The following is a 14,541-nucleotide window of genomic DNA, read 5'->3' as shown; positions in this document are numbered from 1 at the left end:
TTACTTCGTATCCGTAATTCTATCAATACTCTACATCCACCGTGACCTTACTTCGTATCCGTAATTCTATCAATACGCTACATCCACCGTGACCTTACTTCGTATCCGTAATTTTATCAATACGCTACATCCACCGTGACCTTACTTCGTATCCGTAATTCTATCGCCATACTACATGCTTCGCGCGCTTACTTCGTATCCGTAATTCTATCGTCACACTACATCAATCGGCCCCTTACTTCGTATCCGTAATTCTATCGTCATACTACATCAATCGGTCCCTTACTTCGTATCCGTAATTCTATCGTCACACTACATCCATCGTGCCCTTACTTCGTGTCCGTAATTCTATCGTCATACTACATCCATCGTGACCTTACTTCGTATCCGTAATTCTATCGTCACACTACATCAATCGGTCCCTTACTTCGTATCCGTAATTCTATCGTCACACTACATCCACCGTGACCTTACTTCATATCCGCAATTCTATCGTCAGACTATATCCATCGTGCCCTTACTTCGTATCCGTAATTCTATCGTCACACTACATCAATCGGTCCCTTTGCTTCGTATCCGTAGCTCTATCGATGCCCCACATCCACGAATAGTTCCCTTATCATCGAATCCGTAGTTCTGTCCTTGCCCTACGTCCATCGTCTCACCCTTACAATCGCAGCCGTTAATGTAGCATTGCTGCATATACGGCTTACCCATACCGTCGTGGGTCGATCATCATCCATCGATCATCTTTAACTGTAGTAATGGGGAATCTATCGTGATATCTATAATCTTTTTATCTATCGTTGTCCAATATCGATATACCGACAGAGCAGTGAGTGTATTGATTCCCTGTTACATCCGCCGCTACGTACCGTTATCTTTGTCACCTTAATTGATCGTCGCCCTATTTCTGTATTACCTCCAGGCCGGAGCCTCATATCTACCGCTGCCCTATTTCCGCCCTATGCACCCAACGTAGCCGTGGGTCTATCGCTTCCCAAAATAGGCCTACCCAACTCTTACCACCATTGCCATAGTTCATGGTTACCACCCCCGCCCCCTTACCGTAGCCTTACATAAGTCGTCGCACAAGATTTGCCATAACTTAGGTTCAATGTAATTAAATCCATCGTGACCTGGACATTGACGCGCCATAGCCTTTGATCTATAGCTCGATCTGCTCGAGCAATGTTTTTTTTATAATCGTTCATGAATAAACCCAAGAAATCTTAATCTGTGTGCAACTGTGCTTCACACTGCACGAAAAGATCAGATGAAAGCAGAAATTGCTTCTTCCAGTTGAGTGAGTGAGTGAGTTTGATTTTACGCCGCTTTTAGCAATATTCCAGCAATATCACGGCGGGGGACACCATAAATAGGCTTCACACATTCTACCCATGTCGGGAATCAAACCGGGTCTTCGGCGTGACGAGCGAACGCTTTAACCACTAGGCTACCCGACCGCCCCTTCTACCAGTTGAACCGACAGCCTAATAACTTTTTCAGCATATGTTTACAGACCTCCTGACGTTTATCGATGCAAAAAGTCATCCCACTAAGCATTCTAAATGACGACCACATCGTTTAACGTTAACGTGGCTTACAAGTTGACAGTAAAGATTCTATGATTCTGAGTAAAGAAAGTCGCAAATACTTTCCAGAATCACGAAGGTGGCATTCTGTCGCAATTTCTTCTTATTTGTATTCATAGTGTTTGTAGAATTGCCAAATAATTCAATTCAGCAGGTATCCCTACATCACTGTTAGGATGTCACATGTCCGGGGAATTCATCCAACCCCCGTGCATGCTGTAGTCATTTTAATCCGACACATCAACTTCAAATTATTGGCTTTAATTCAACTACGTGGCTGGACTATCAGAAACAATCGGCTCACCGTGAGTGGATCTTTAATTCCTCTTTGAATTCAAGGACTAGTTTCCCATGATGAGGAAACGTGATCAGTTTGTGTAGTGAAATGGTTGGGTTTGTGGCGCGTGCCACCGGTGGGGCAGAATACGCCCACCTTTTCGCGAACACCTGGTATCATCACTATTTGATAGTGATTCATAGACACATGTTCATGATGTAGTTGGGAACGTACTATGGACTATGAAAAAATCCGTGGTTTATGCAGACAGCCTGAAATGTTTATTTACGACAGATATATTTTTCCGGAATTTAATTGCCCATAACACACGAGTGCGTATTATAAGCGAATGAATAAGTCTTGTGTACATTGATCAATCGGAAGGTGTGCTAATTGGGATTGTTCACTAGCCAATATATTTGCAAATATGGCCGTGGGCGCTTATTGGCGCGGGGCGCTAATTACGTCTAATACGGTAGTCAGAATCGTACAATGGACTCAGACACACACACACACACACACACGCTCACACACACGCACACATGCACGTCCGCACACACACAAACTCGCACATGCAAGCACACACAAACACGCACGCACGCACACACACACACCAAAAAAAACCCGCACGCCCACAGACAGACAGACATACATACAACCCTGAAAGATGTTAATTCGAACAGTCATCCTGGATTCACGAGGTGTTCCTGTAAATAGAAAATGTCAATGCCAGAGGATACTCAGTCTCGATTATCTGCCGAAACAGTTCCCATTGGGCGTAGAAGCCAGAACAGTGCTGAAACTAATATGAACGGATCACTGGTATTGATGATTCATGATTGTTCAACTATTCAATCCGTGTAATGACGCGGATATCGTTCATGTTGATAGACACGAAGAATGTTACTCTCCCTTCAACGTTGACCACTGCTTACAATCATGATGTCAGGCAATGACAGGGTTCGAACCTGAAGCATTAAGTCGTTTGACATGCCACAATCCGCTGTGCCAATTGCTCAGGCTCCGCCGCACAATTTGGCCACTAATTCACAGACAGGTGACTGAGAGTGTTGGGAGCTTGACATAATGTGACAGATATTCTATACAGAGGCTTGGTATGCCGGAATTCTCACCTTGTGGGCGGTTGTTTAGGAAATTATGTCCCATCAATGGAATTTTAGGTTAATTTGCTGTCCACGCGAGTACGCATAACAAGTTTGAGACCCAAGCTAGTTTAATATTAACTGATAAGCATTAACAAGTTCGATAGCTTCACATTAACTAGTTCTGGTTACATCGTCTCAAGTAAAAAAGGGCACCAGATGACGGAGACTATTTTTTTTATAATAACACACACGTACGCACGCACACGAGGAAAAAGGACCACTTTGGAGTTTTCTTCTTTGTGAGGTTAGTATTTAATTTGTACAAACAATATTAGTGATGATAGAGTGAGTGAGTTTGGTTTTACGTCGCTTGTAGCAATACCGGGTCTTCAGCGTGACGAGCGAACGCTTTAACCACTAGGCTACCCGACCGCCCCTTTTAGTGATGACACATGGCTAGGTTTGTTATTCTATATCAAACATAATCTTAGACGCGACTTTAAACCACATTTCGCCTCACCTCACCTATATCAAACACCTGCGAAAGTCCTTATTCACAAACGTTTACAACAATCGAAACACCACGCGCGAGTGTCCCTATCTACCTTTATTCATCACAAGTGACCTAGATTTGCTGCAAAAAAAAACACAGCGACTGAATCAGGCAACAAAGCTGTGACGTGCAAGACCAAATACACGGTACAGTTTCAACATCTGCAACATTGTAGTCTGAAGTAGAACAATTATATCTAGGTACCCAATATATGTCAACATTTACACTACACTTCACAATAAAACGCCGCACAACGATTTATATATTGACATACGCTTTTACAAATCGCTATAGTTTTGAATTGACTTGAAAGAATTATACAAAGTAGAATATTTAAAAAAATGTTTACCACATTCTTCAAAGAAACAATGAACACAAAACGACGAGTGTGTATTAATGATTTTACGCTGAACTCCAAACAGTGTTATATATAAGCCTGACAACTTCATTTAGTTGATGTCGAAGATGTTTGCCTCCGTTCAATCGATACCTCTAACGCTGTCTGGAGCCGAGGGGAAAATGTTGACGCAGACAATACACCATTGTCCATAGCTCTCACTAAATCTTGCGCCAGATCACCATGAAACCGTTAATTATTTTTGCATTTCCAAACCTCCATGCAAGAAGCGGAAGTGCATCATCGGACTCGTACGCCGGACCGGAAGTTGTAAACAAAATGTCGGAAAGAGCCCAGAGATCTCAATGGTGAATCAATGTCTGTTTTTACCTTATCTCAACACGATGAGTACATAACGAGGCCCTAATAAGTGCATCAAGCCGAGGAGTAGCTCACAGCGCTCCGCACAAGTCTAAATAGCCGACAGTCAATGGCGAATATTGATTCGACGTGATATTATGTCAAAAACTCTTGGAGCATAAATCTTTGTTCTTTATAGAGAATATCCCACGCTCTCTTGTGGTAGGTCGAGTGTGAAAGATGAGAGTCGAGATGTTGCTAAAGTGTCACGAGGACGGCGTTTCCATGGTGATGAGATTTATTCCACCAGGGTATCACGTATTGCTGAAAATCAAGGACATCGGGTTTACAAGACCTTGTAAAATAGTGAACTCATCCAAATGTCCTACGGAACGTCTTCAAGACAATTAGGCGAAAACGAAATTAAAACAACTCTGAAACGCCATTACGCGTTACAAAACTTATTTTCAGTCCAAAAAACCCTCATCACAGCCAAGCGCTTGGTGCAAGAGACGAGTGGACATCTTAAATCAAGAAAGGAAAGAATTTCAACCATCGTTTAAACGAGTTATCGGCGAAATGAAATACTGCATTCATTAGCATTCCTCTTCAATAAACCCATTTGTAGATGAATAGTTTTGTTCAATAAGGAAAAGGCCCAATTAACCTTTGTGAATTATGAAAAGATTTTGTTAATAGGGAAGTTTTAAGGCTTAATATCTTTTTTACTTTTGATGTTTCATAATCGCATTCTGAAGGATTTCAAAGCGTTTTGATGGTTTGAAAAGATTTATCAAGTCGATATTTTCAACGATTTTTATCATTCAAACAAGAATCTATTAAGTGTGTTCTTGAAATGTTACTTTGCGGAAGCGAGTCCGAAACCTGTATGTCAGCCATTGCTTTGAGGAAACGGGCATGGGGCTCTTCCACAAACAACGTATAGCGACGGAAGCGCTCAGCGTGTGAAGTTAATCTTCGAAGGAAACTATAAGAGGCGTTTATGAGCATTTTTAACAGTGACACTTTAAATCTTTCAATACAAATTTATAGTTGAGTACAAAATCACATTTCCAACCGTTCAACCGAAATTTCAGATTCCAGCATGATTTGAAAAAAATGGCTATTTAATAGCAATTTTAACAGTTTCTAACTCCTTGAGATGGAGTGTTTAGTTCGAGATGCGTTTTTTTATTGATGTGGTGTTCATATATGTGGCTTGACGCATAAATGGGTATTGATGCCACTCGTTGACTCATGAAAGTAATGCCTATGGTTGTGTAATCCACTTCAAACAGCAACAAGTTAATGTTTCTATAACATCGTATTTACGACAAATGATGAGAGGTTTATGAGCGTTTACAAATCTGATACAAACTGTGTGTACACATTTCACTGGAATTTAGAACTTTCGATAACAATTAGGGACAAATATACTGCAACATGAGCAATATAATGTTTAAATAATCAATGGTCCGCTTATCTGAATAATTTGGATGGAAATCGAAACGTCTCGCATCTGTAAAAAAAGTCATTTCTGCGGTATAATTTAATGTTAGATATAAGATACATTTTAACGAACACATTTAAAGTTTTTAGGTAGATGTGCTGTAATTTGCTCCTGTTGATACTATTCGTGTTTTGTTTTTTTGTTTAACGCCGCACTCGGCAATATTCAAGCTTAATGGCGGCGTTCTGTAACCAATCGATCCTGGGCCAGACAATCCAGTGATTAACATCATCAGCATCGATCTACGCAATTGGGACACGATGACATGCGTCAGCAAAGGCAGCAAGCTTAACCTCACCGATCCTGTTAGTCGCCATTTACGACAAGCAGGGGTTGCTGAAGATGAGTCTTAACCCTGATCTTTACGAGTTTGAACTGTCGGTGAATTAATGAGGTTGCAGCTAAGTTTCTCACGTTTATATAACGAACTGCTTCCAGTGTTAACTGTCTTTCGTCAGTTTTGAACGGAACTTATGTTAGAGTCTTATTTACAGTTATTTTATAAAAAATGTAGATCTAATAACATGTTTCCATACGTCGATTCATGTGTTCAATCTTCAATACCAAGAATTATACTTAAACCTTAAAGGGGTGAATGCAGTATGTATTCTTGGTCAAAGGGGTCGTTAGCCTATTTTATTTCCGTTGAGATTTGTAAGATGGCAGCGCTTTGATTTCAAAATGTCACGCCGACGTCAGAGAAAACGTAATTACCAGAACGAGGCTCTCAGTTGTGCAAATTCAAAACGACGTAATAACCTTAGTTCAGGTAGACTGTAGCAAATTGGCGTGTCCCGTAAAAGTTGCTACGCCTTTAGGGACTCCAGATTCTAAGCCTCGTTAATCAAGGAGCCCTCTTCTGTAACAAGGTCTAATTCGACCCCTTTAGGTATTGACAGATTCGTGCTTTTTGTTCATCATTGTCAGCGAAAATTCAAGAATGAAGGAGAGAGCGTATTTTCGACCATATGAATGTTCCTGGGGATTCATTACCAGTATGCCACGAGGGCTCTGTCGTTTACTATTGTCGTCAATCCGAGATATAAAAACAATCCGCTATAAAAAAAAATAGTGCGATCGCTTTTCGCATCGATTTGGATATTTTCTGAACGGAATTTTTACACGGCCAACGATAAGCAGGACTATTTTTTCGTATTTTAACCCTTTAGCTGCCAAAGAGGACATGAGTCAGTTATATCGATCTTATCGTTGATGAAGAAACTTGTCTCCCTCGTGGTGACTGAAAGGAGGGCAGTTTAAGTCAAACAGTGTGAAATGTGTGCATTTGAAATCTTTAAGGGTTCGTGTATTTGGGCATGTAGCTACACGTCCCAGAAAAGACGAATTAAATCGAATGCTTTGGGTTTTGGATATCAAGGCTAATTATCATCTTTGATTTTATTTTTTAATTCAAATTTCATGAATAAACATCTTCCATTTCCTGGGGCCTATCAGCAAAACTACAAATTACAAGTAATCCAAAGACAGTAATAATAAACCCTGGATAGCACTCTATTATAGCAGACGTTTCTGAAAAGCAAACTATATATCACAATACTGTACAGATTGGATTTTGTATTTTCTTCTCTCTAGGTTTGTAATATCTAGTGAAAAACACAATGACATATTTCTCAGTCTCAAGATTTTTGTTACAATGTATGCTGCTTACGCTTCTATAGTGAGTGAGTGAGTATGGTTTTACGCCGCTTTTAGCAATATTCAAGCAATATCGCGGCGGGGGACACCAGAAATGGGCTTCACACATTGTACCCATGTCGGGAATCGAACCCGGGTCTTCGGCGTGACGAGCGAACGCTTTAACCACTAGGCTACCCGACCGCCCCTACGCTTCTATAACTCTTCGCCACATGGTCCTTCCGGGTATCCTTTACACTACCTCCGCTGTAGGGCATTGGCGGTTCTCTACTCTGTCGCCACATGGTCCTTCCGGGTACCATTTACACCACCTCCGCTGTAGGGCATTGGCGGTTCTCTACTCTGTCGCTACATGGTCCTTCCGGGTATCGTTCACACTACATCCGCTGTAGGGCATAAGCGGTTGTCTACTCTGTCGCCACATGGTCCTTCCGGGTACCATTTACACCACCTCCACTGTAGGGCATTGGCGGTTTTCTACTCTGTCACCACATTGTCCTTCCGGGTATCCTTCACACTACATCCGCTGTAGGGCATTGGCGGTTCTCTACTCTGTCGCCACATGGTCCTTCCGGGAATCCTTTACACTACCTCCGCTGTAGGGCATTGGCCGTTCTCTACCCTGTCGCCACATGGTCCTTCCGGGTATCCTTTATACAACCCCTGCTGCAAGCAGTCATCCAGTAGTTATTTAAATAATGAGACATCAACAATAATGTTGAAAAGTTGAATCGTTGTATTGTCTCCAGTGTCATGTGACCAGATACCAATCATACCCCCTGGTCTTTTGTGCCCGAACGAAGTCAATAAAATTATGACAACGATTCCCCATATAAGATCAAGGATCTAAATCATGATTATTTCTTTGCAATGTTTGATGGTTGTCAGGAAAGTGTTTCAGTATATTCTAACGATGAGCAACTGTCCCTATTTCAAAGAAGTACAAGAGTACAAACTGAACCATTGACCTGCAGTTAAACACAGTACACGCCCGGCTCGCGGTGTCGCCACAAGCTCTATTCCGGAAAAAGATTTAAGTTAGGAAGTCCTTTTTATTCAGAAGTTTTATTTTAGCCTTCTCCAATATACTTTTATTCAGCAGCTGAAGTTAAATAGTTAGACTTGAAATCGTATTCAGCAGTATTATCAAACACGCAAATTGTAAATTGTCCTTTCGTCAAGATTGGATGTTAATTCATCACAAAATTCAAATAGATAAAATTATTATGAATTGATTGATAAACGTTCATGATGAAGAACAGCATCTGTTCAATTCCCCTGGAGTATTGCTTCTGGAGACCCTGATTCAGCACCCTTGTATTAACCCCAAACCCTTGTGTTAACCCCAAACCATTGTATTAATCCCCAACCCTTGTGTTAACATCAACCCTTGTGTTAACCTCTAAACCTTTGTGTGTACCCCAAATCCTTGTATGTACCCCAACTCTTGTGTTAACTTCCAAACCCTTGTGTTAACCACAAACCCTCGTGTTTACCCAAACCCTTGTGTTATCCCCAACCCTTGTGTTAACCTCTAAACCTGTGTGTGTACCCCAAATCCTTGTGTGTACCCCAACTCTTGTGTTAACTTCCAAACCCTTGTGTTAACCCCAAACCCTTGTGTTAACCTCTAAACTCTTGTCAACCCCAACCCTTGTGTTAACCTCTAAACCTTTGTATTAACCCCAAATTCTTGTGTTAACCCCAACCCTTGTGTTAACCTCTAAACCTTTGTGTTAACCCCAAACCCTTGTGTTAACCTCTAAACCTGTGTGTGTACCCAAAATCCTTGTGTGTACCCCAACCCTTGTGTTAACCTCAAAACCTTTGTATTAACCCCAAATTCTTGTGTTAACCCCAACCCTTCTGTTAACCTCTAAACCTTTGTGTTAACCCCAAACCCTTGTGTTAACCTCTAAACCCTTGTGTCAACCCCAACCCTTGTGTTAACCTCAAAACCTTTGTATTAACCTCTAAACCTTTGTGTGTACCCCAAATCCTTGTGTGTACCCCAACTCTTGTGTTAACTTCCAAACCCTTGTGTTAACCCCAAACCCTTGTGTTAACCTCTAAACCCTTGTCAACCCCAACCCTTGTGTTAACCTCAAAACCTTTGTATCAACCCCAAATTCTTGTGTTAACCCCAACCCTTGTGTTAACCTCTAAACCTTTGTGTTAACCCCAACCCTTGTGTTAACCTCTAAACCTTTGTGTTAACCCCAAACCCTTGTGTTTACCCCCAAAACTTTGTGTTAACCCCAAACCCTTGTGTTAACCTCTAAACCCTTGTCAACCCCAACCCTTGTGTTAACCTCTAAACCTTTGTGTTAACCCCAACCCTTGTGTTAACCTCTAAACCTTTGTGTTAACCCCAAACCCTTGTGTTAACCTCTAAACCTTTGTGTTAACCCCAAACCCTTGTGTTAACCTCTAAACCCTTGTCAACCCCAACCCTTGTGTTAACCTCAAAACCTTTGTATTAACCCCAAATTCTTGTGTTAACCTCTAAACCTTTGTGTTAACCCCAAACCCTTGTGTTAAACTCTAAACCTTTGTGTTAACCCCAAACCCTTGTGTTAACCCCAGCCCTTGTGTTAACCTCTAAACCTTTGTGTGTACCCCAAATCCTTGTGTGTAGCCCAACCCTTGTGTTACCCTCACATCTTGTGTGAATCCCCCAGGCCCTTGTGAATTTAGTAAGTAGAAAACGCTAGACCTTTTTGTCAGCGATATTACAGGTTTAAAATAGGAGTTCATGCAAGCTTAACGTTTCCGTATCGGTAAATTTACTTAATGATGGCGTTGGTATATATAGATAAACAATTCAATATGGGAAATCAATTAAATCTCACAGGTCTCGATCCTTAGCTCAATCACCAGGAGACATTGAATTTCAAGTTGCAAAGTCAATTACAAAGATTTTGCCGTTTTCCTGTTTCTGTCATTGAGACAACATTTTCATTCCAGCGTGATACACGGACGTGTAATTATCACGGATTTATTGGAAAACGTTTATTAAAGCTGAAAGCTGACTCGTGACATTAGGAACAGGTCATTGCCTGGCAATATACGGCAGCTTTTTATATACCCCGTGACGTCTATCACTGAAATATCAACCTGTTTAAAGGACAAAATTACTGCATTCGGTTCTTCAAGATTTCGAACAAAAGAATCCCAGTCCCCTGAGCCGCTCTGATTCAATGTATAGAGTTATGCCCCTTAGTCATGTCAGGATCTCGTCTGTCCGAATCGATGGGATTCCCAAAAGTGGTAACGCCTAAGACACGCATCGCTTCGGTTTCTTCCTATATCAAGATGTTGCACCGTGATATGGCTGAAATAGAGAGCGGCGTCAGGCGTCTAGATGTGTGTCTGCGGTATTTGAGGAACATAGGACCAAAGTGTAGGTCCTCTTTCCTTCGATGACATGTATTCCACCTCCACATTGTTCAGTGTTGGTGTTTCTGTCGTAGTTGACGGCTATGAGGTTACTTTGTACGTGTGTTATGCTATAAAATCCATACTTTTGTGCTTAATGTAACCAGAAAAGTGTTTGTTTCCATTACTGCAAACGCCTGGCACACTCTAAAACTCAACGCGAAACTCAATAATAATAAAATGATGCTTGTTAGATTTATTTTTCACTAGTCCTGCACGTGCGCTCTAGAAAGCACATACACTTCAACATTCACACGCACAAACATACACACTTCGCAAAAATAAGTTTTCCATTTAATAATTATTTGTTACGTGGAAAACTATTTTTCCAACCAATCAATACACTAATATCAATTTGAACAAACAACTCAAACCAATCAAATTCTTGGAAAATATTACTCCGTGTTTTGAAGTATGCTTTGAATTGACCGTCGTTTCCAGCAGTCGGAAAACAAGAAAAACAAATCAATATGAAGTTAGAATTTAACGATGATGGCACAGTGACGTCTGTGTATTCACATGGCACGGAGGAAGCTGAATCTAAGAATTCACCATTTCATTCTTTTAATGGCATCATACCATTTGCAATGGAGGCACGTTCTGCGTGTCTTAATAAACCTTTGAATTCTTAAAGAGGTTTTCATACTGCAAGCGATCAACGAATCTGAAGAGATTGCTTGTATAAATTCATTGCGGATCTTTATGGATGACCTTCCGGTTGGATGGAAGTTGATGGCTTCATTAAAATTCATAAGGAAAACTGGCTTTTAGTAAAGCTAGACTTTGATATATCGTAAGAGATCCGTCGATCTGTTCGACACAGCTTCCATCTGATTTGCAACTCTCGTTATAAAAGTTCAAACAGATAGGCTGTACCCGGACGTTGGATGAATACAAATTCCTTAGCAATGGAGTTGTAGGGTTTAAGAGTGAGGTTGATGTTCCGACCTTTTAAAAGGATATCCATGCTACACCAAATGGTTCACATTGTTAATGATCTGAGGATAAAGAAACAAATCTGTGCTGAAGAGAAAGGGTTAACCTTTGGACGGTATGTAATGACGTCGTTCAACATGTTAGCCACTAGTTGGTCTAGTACCCTCAGAGAGTGCTGCCATGATTGACACTCAATTTAGTAATTTCCACATAACTGCTCTGCGCATCAATCACGTGCATAGCATTAGACACTTTTCTACGAATCAATAATTTCAAACACATTTGGATTTTTATTGCGGAGCATATGCCAGTTTACAAGGAGCAAAAACTCCATTAAAGGTAGGAATATAATGGCCACAGAAATAATTGTAAATTCTTCCGCGCGGATTTGAGGGATGGGGCTGCGAAAGAGTGCGCGTCGTGTGCGCTAATGTAGGCTTTTGACAGCTGGGACATAGAACAGGTCCAACCTTTGATGTCTGTAACAGGAAGAGAGGGGGTTATCTTATTGGAAAATGATACACATGGCGAGCTGTAATTGAAAGTGTCCCAGCTCTGCCAATATTTTCGAAATTTGGCGGCCATGTTATTTACAGCGAGACCTGGAGAGCATCAGTTGGACGTATGTTAAGACTGGTGTCGGTATGATCAGGAAATAGTGGATGTGATATCATGTAAATACATAATACATCATTCATGCTTCGTGCGTGCGTAATAATTGAGTTTGTCGCGTCTTGCAAAGACAGGAAGTCGATAGAGTAGGACAAAATGGGATTTTGTATTATTTTAGTAGTTTCACTTTTGAATCTCGTTTAATGTGTTTGAGTGGCGTGCAAGAAACTGCCATAGATACTTTGTTTTGAACTTCGGTATTGTGACAAATGATAGCACCAGTACCATAGGCGGCAGTGTCAGATACATGTCTCCAGAAGATCCATCCTTGATCCACTCTGTGTATGACGGCACAGTGTCAGATACATGTCTCCAGAAGATCCATCCGTGATCCACACTGTGTAGGAGATCCATCCTTGATCCACACTGTGTATGAAGGCAAAGTGGCATACATCACTGCACAAGATCCATCCTTGGTCCACATTGTGTAAAGGATCCATCCTTAATCCACACTGTGTAGGAGATCCATCCTTGATCCACACTGTGTATGACGGCACAGTGTCAGATACATGTCTCCAGGAGATCCATCCGTGATCAACACTGTGTAGGAGATCCATCCTTGATCCACACTGTGTAGGAGATCCATCCTTGATCCACACTGTGTATGACGGCACAGTGTCAGATACATGTCTCCAGGAGATCCATCCGTGATCAACACTGTGTAGGAGATCCATCCTTGATCCACTCTGTGTATGACGGCACAGTGTCAGATACATGTCTCCAGGAGATCCATCCTTGATCCACTCTGTGTATGACGGCACAGTGTCAGATACATGTCTCCAGAAGATCCATCCGTGATCCACACTGTGTAGGAGATCCATCCTTGATCCACACTGTGTATGAAGGCAAAGTGTCATACATCACTGCACAAGATCCATCCTTGGTCCACATTGTGTAAAGGATCCATCCTTGATCCACACTGTGTATGACGGAACGGTGTCAGATACATGTCTGTGGAAGATCCCTTGATCCACACCATGTAGGAGATACATTCTTGATCCACTCTGTGTATGAAGGCAGAGTGTCAGACACATGTCTTCAGAAGATCCACCCTTGATCCACACCATGAAGGAGATCCATCTTTAATCCACTCTGTGTATGACGGCACAGTTTCAGATACATGTCTGTAGAAGATCAATTCTTGATGCACACTGTGTATGAAGGCAGAGTGTCAGATATATGTCTCCATAAGATCCATCCTTGATCTACATTGTGTAGGAAGGCACAGTCTCAGATACATGTCTGTAGAAAGATCCATCCTTGATGCACACCGTGTAGAAGATCCATCCTTGACCCACACTGTGTAGGAAGGCAGAGTCTCAGAAACATGTCTCCAGAATATCCATCCTTGACCCACACTGTGTAGGAGGGCACAGTCTCAGATACATGTCTGTAGAAGATCAATCCTTGACCCACACTGTGTAGGAGGGCACAGTCTCAGATACATGTCTGTAGAAGATCAATCCTTGACCCACACTGTGTAGGAGGGCACAGTCTCAGATACATGTCTGTAGAAGATCAATCCTTGACCCACACTGTGTAGGAGGGCACAGTCTCAGAAACATGTCTCCAGAATAGCCTTCCTTGACCCACACTGTGTAGGAAGGCAGGATGTCAGATAACATGTCTGTAGAAGATCCATCTTTGATGCACACTGTGTAGAAGATCCATCCTTGATGCACACTCTGTAGAAGATCCATCCTTGACCCACACTGTTGTAGGAAGGCACAGTCTCAGAAACATGTCTCCAGAATAGCCTTCCTTGATCCACACTGTGTACGAAGGCAGGATGTCAGATAACATGTCTGTAGAAGATCCATCCTTGATGCACACTGTGTAGAAGATCCATCCTTGACCCACACTGTGTAGGAAGGCACAGTCTCAGAAACATGTCTCCAGAGTTTCCTTCCTTGATCCACACTGTGTACGAAGGCAGGATGTCAGATAACATGTCTGTAGAAGATCCATCCTTGATGCACACTGTGTAGGAAGGCACAGTCTCAGAAACATGTCTCCAGAGTTTCCTTCCTTGATCCACACTGTGTAGGAAGGCAGAGTGTCAGATACATGTCTGTAGAAGATCCATCCTTGATGCACACTG

This window comes from Haliotis rufescens, unplaced genomic scaffold (genome assembly GCF_023055435.1).
Source record: "Haliotis rufescens isolate VD_foot unplaced genomic scaffold, xgHalRufe1.0.p SCAF_9, whole genome shotgun sequence".
NCBI lineage: Eukaryota > Metazoa > Mollusca > Gastropoda > Lepetellida > Haliotidae > Haliotis > Haliotis rufescens.
Note: the sequence above shows the minus strand (reverse complement) of the source record.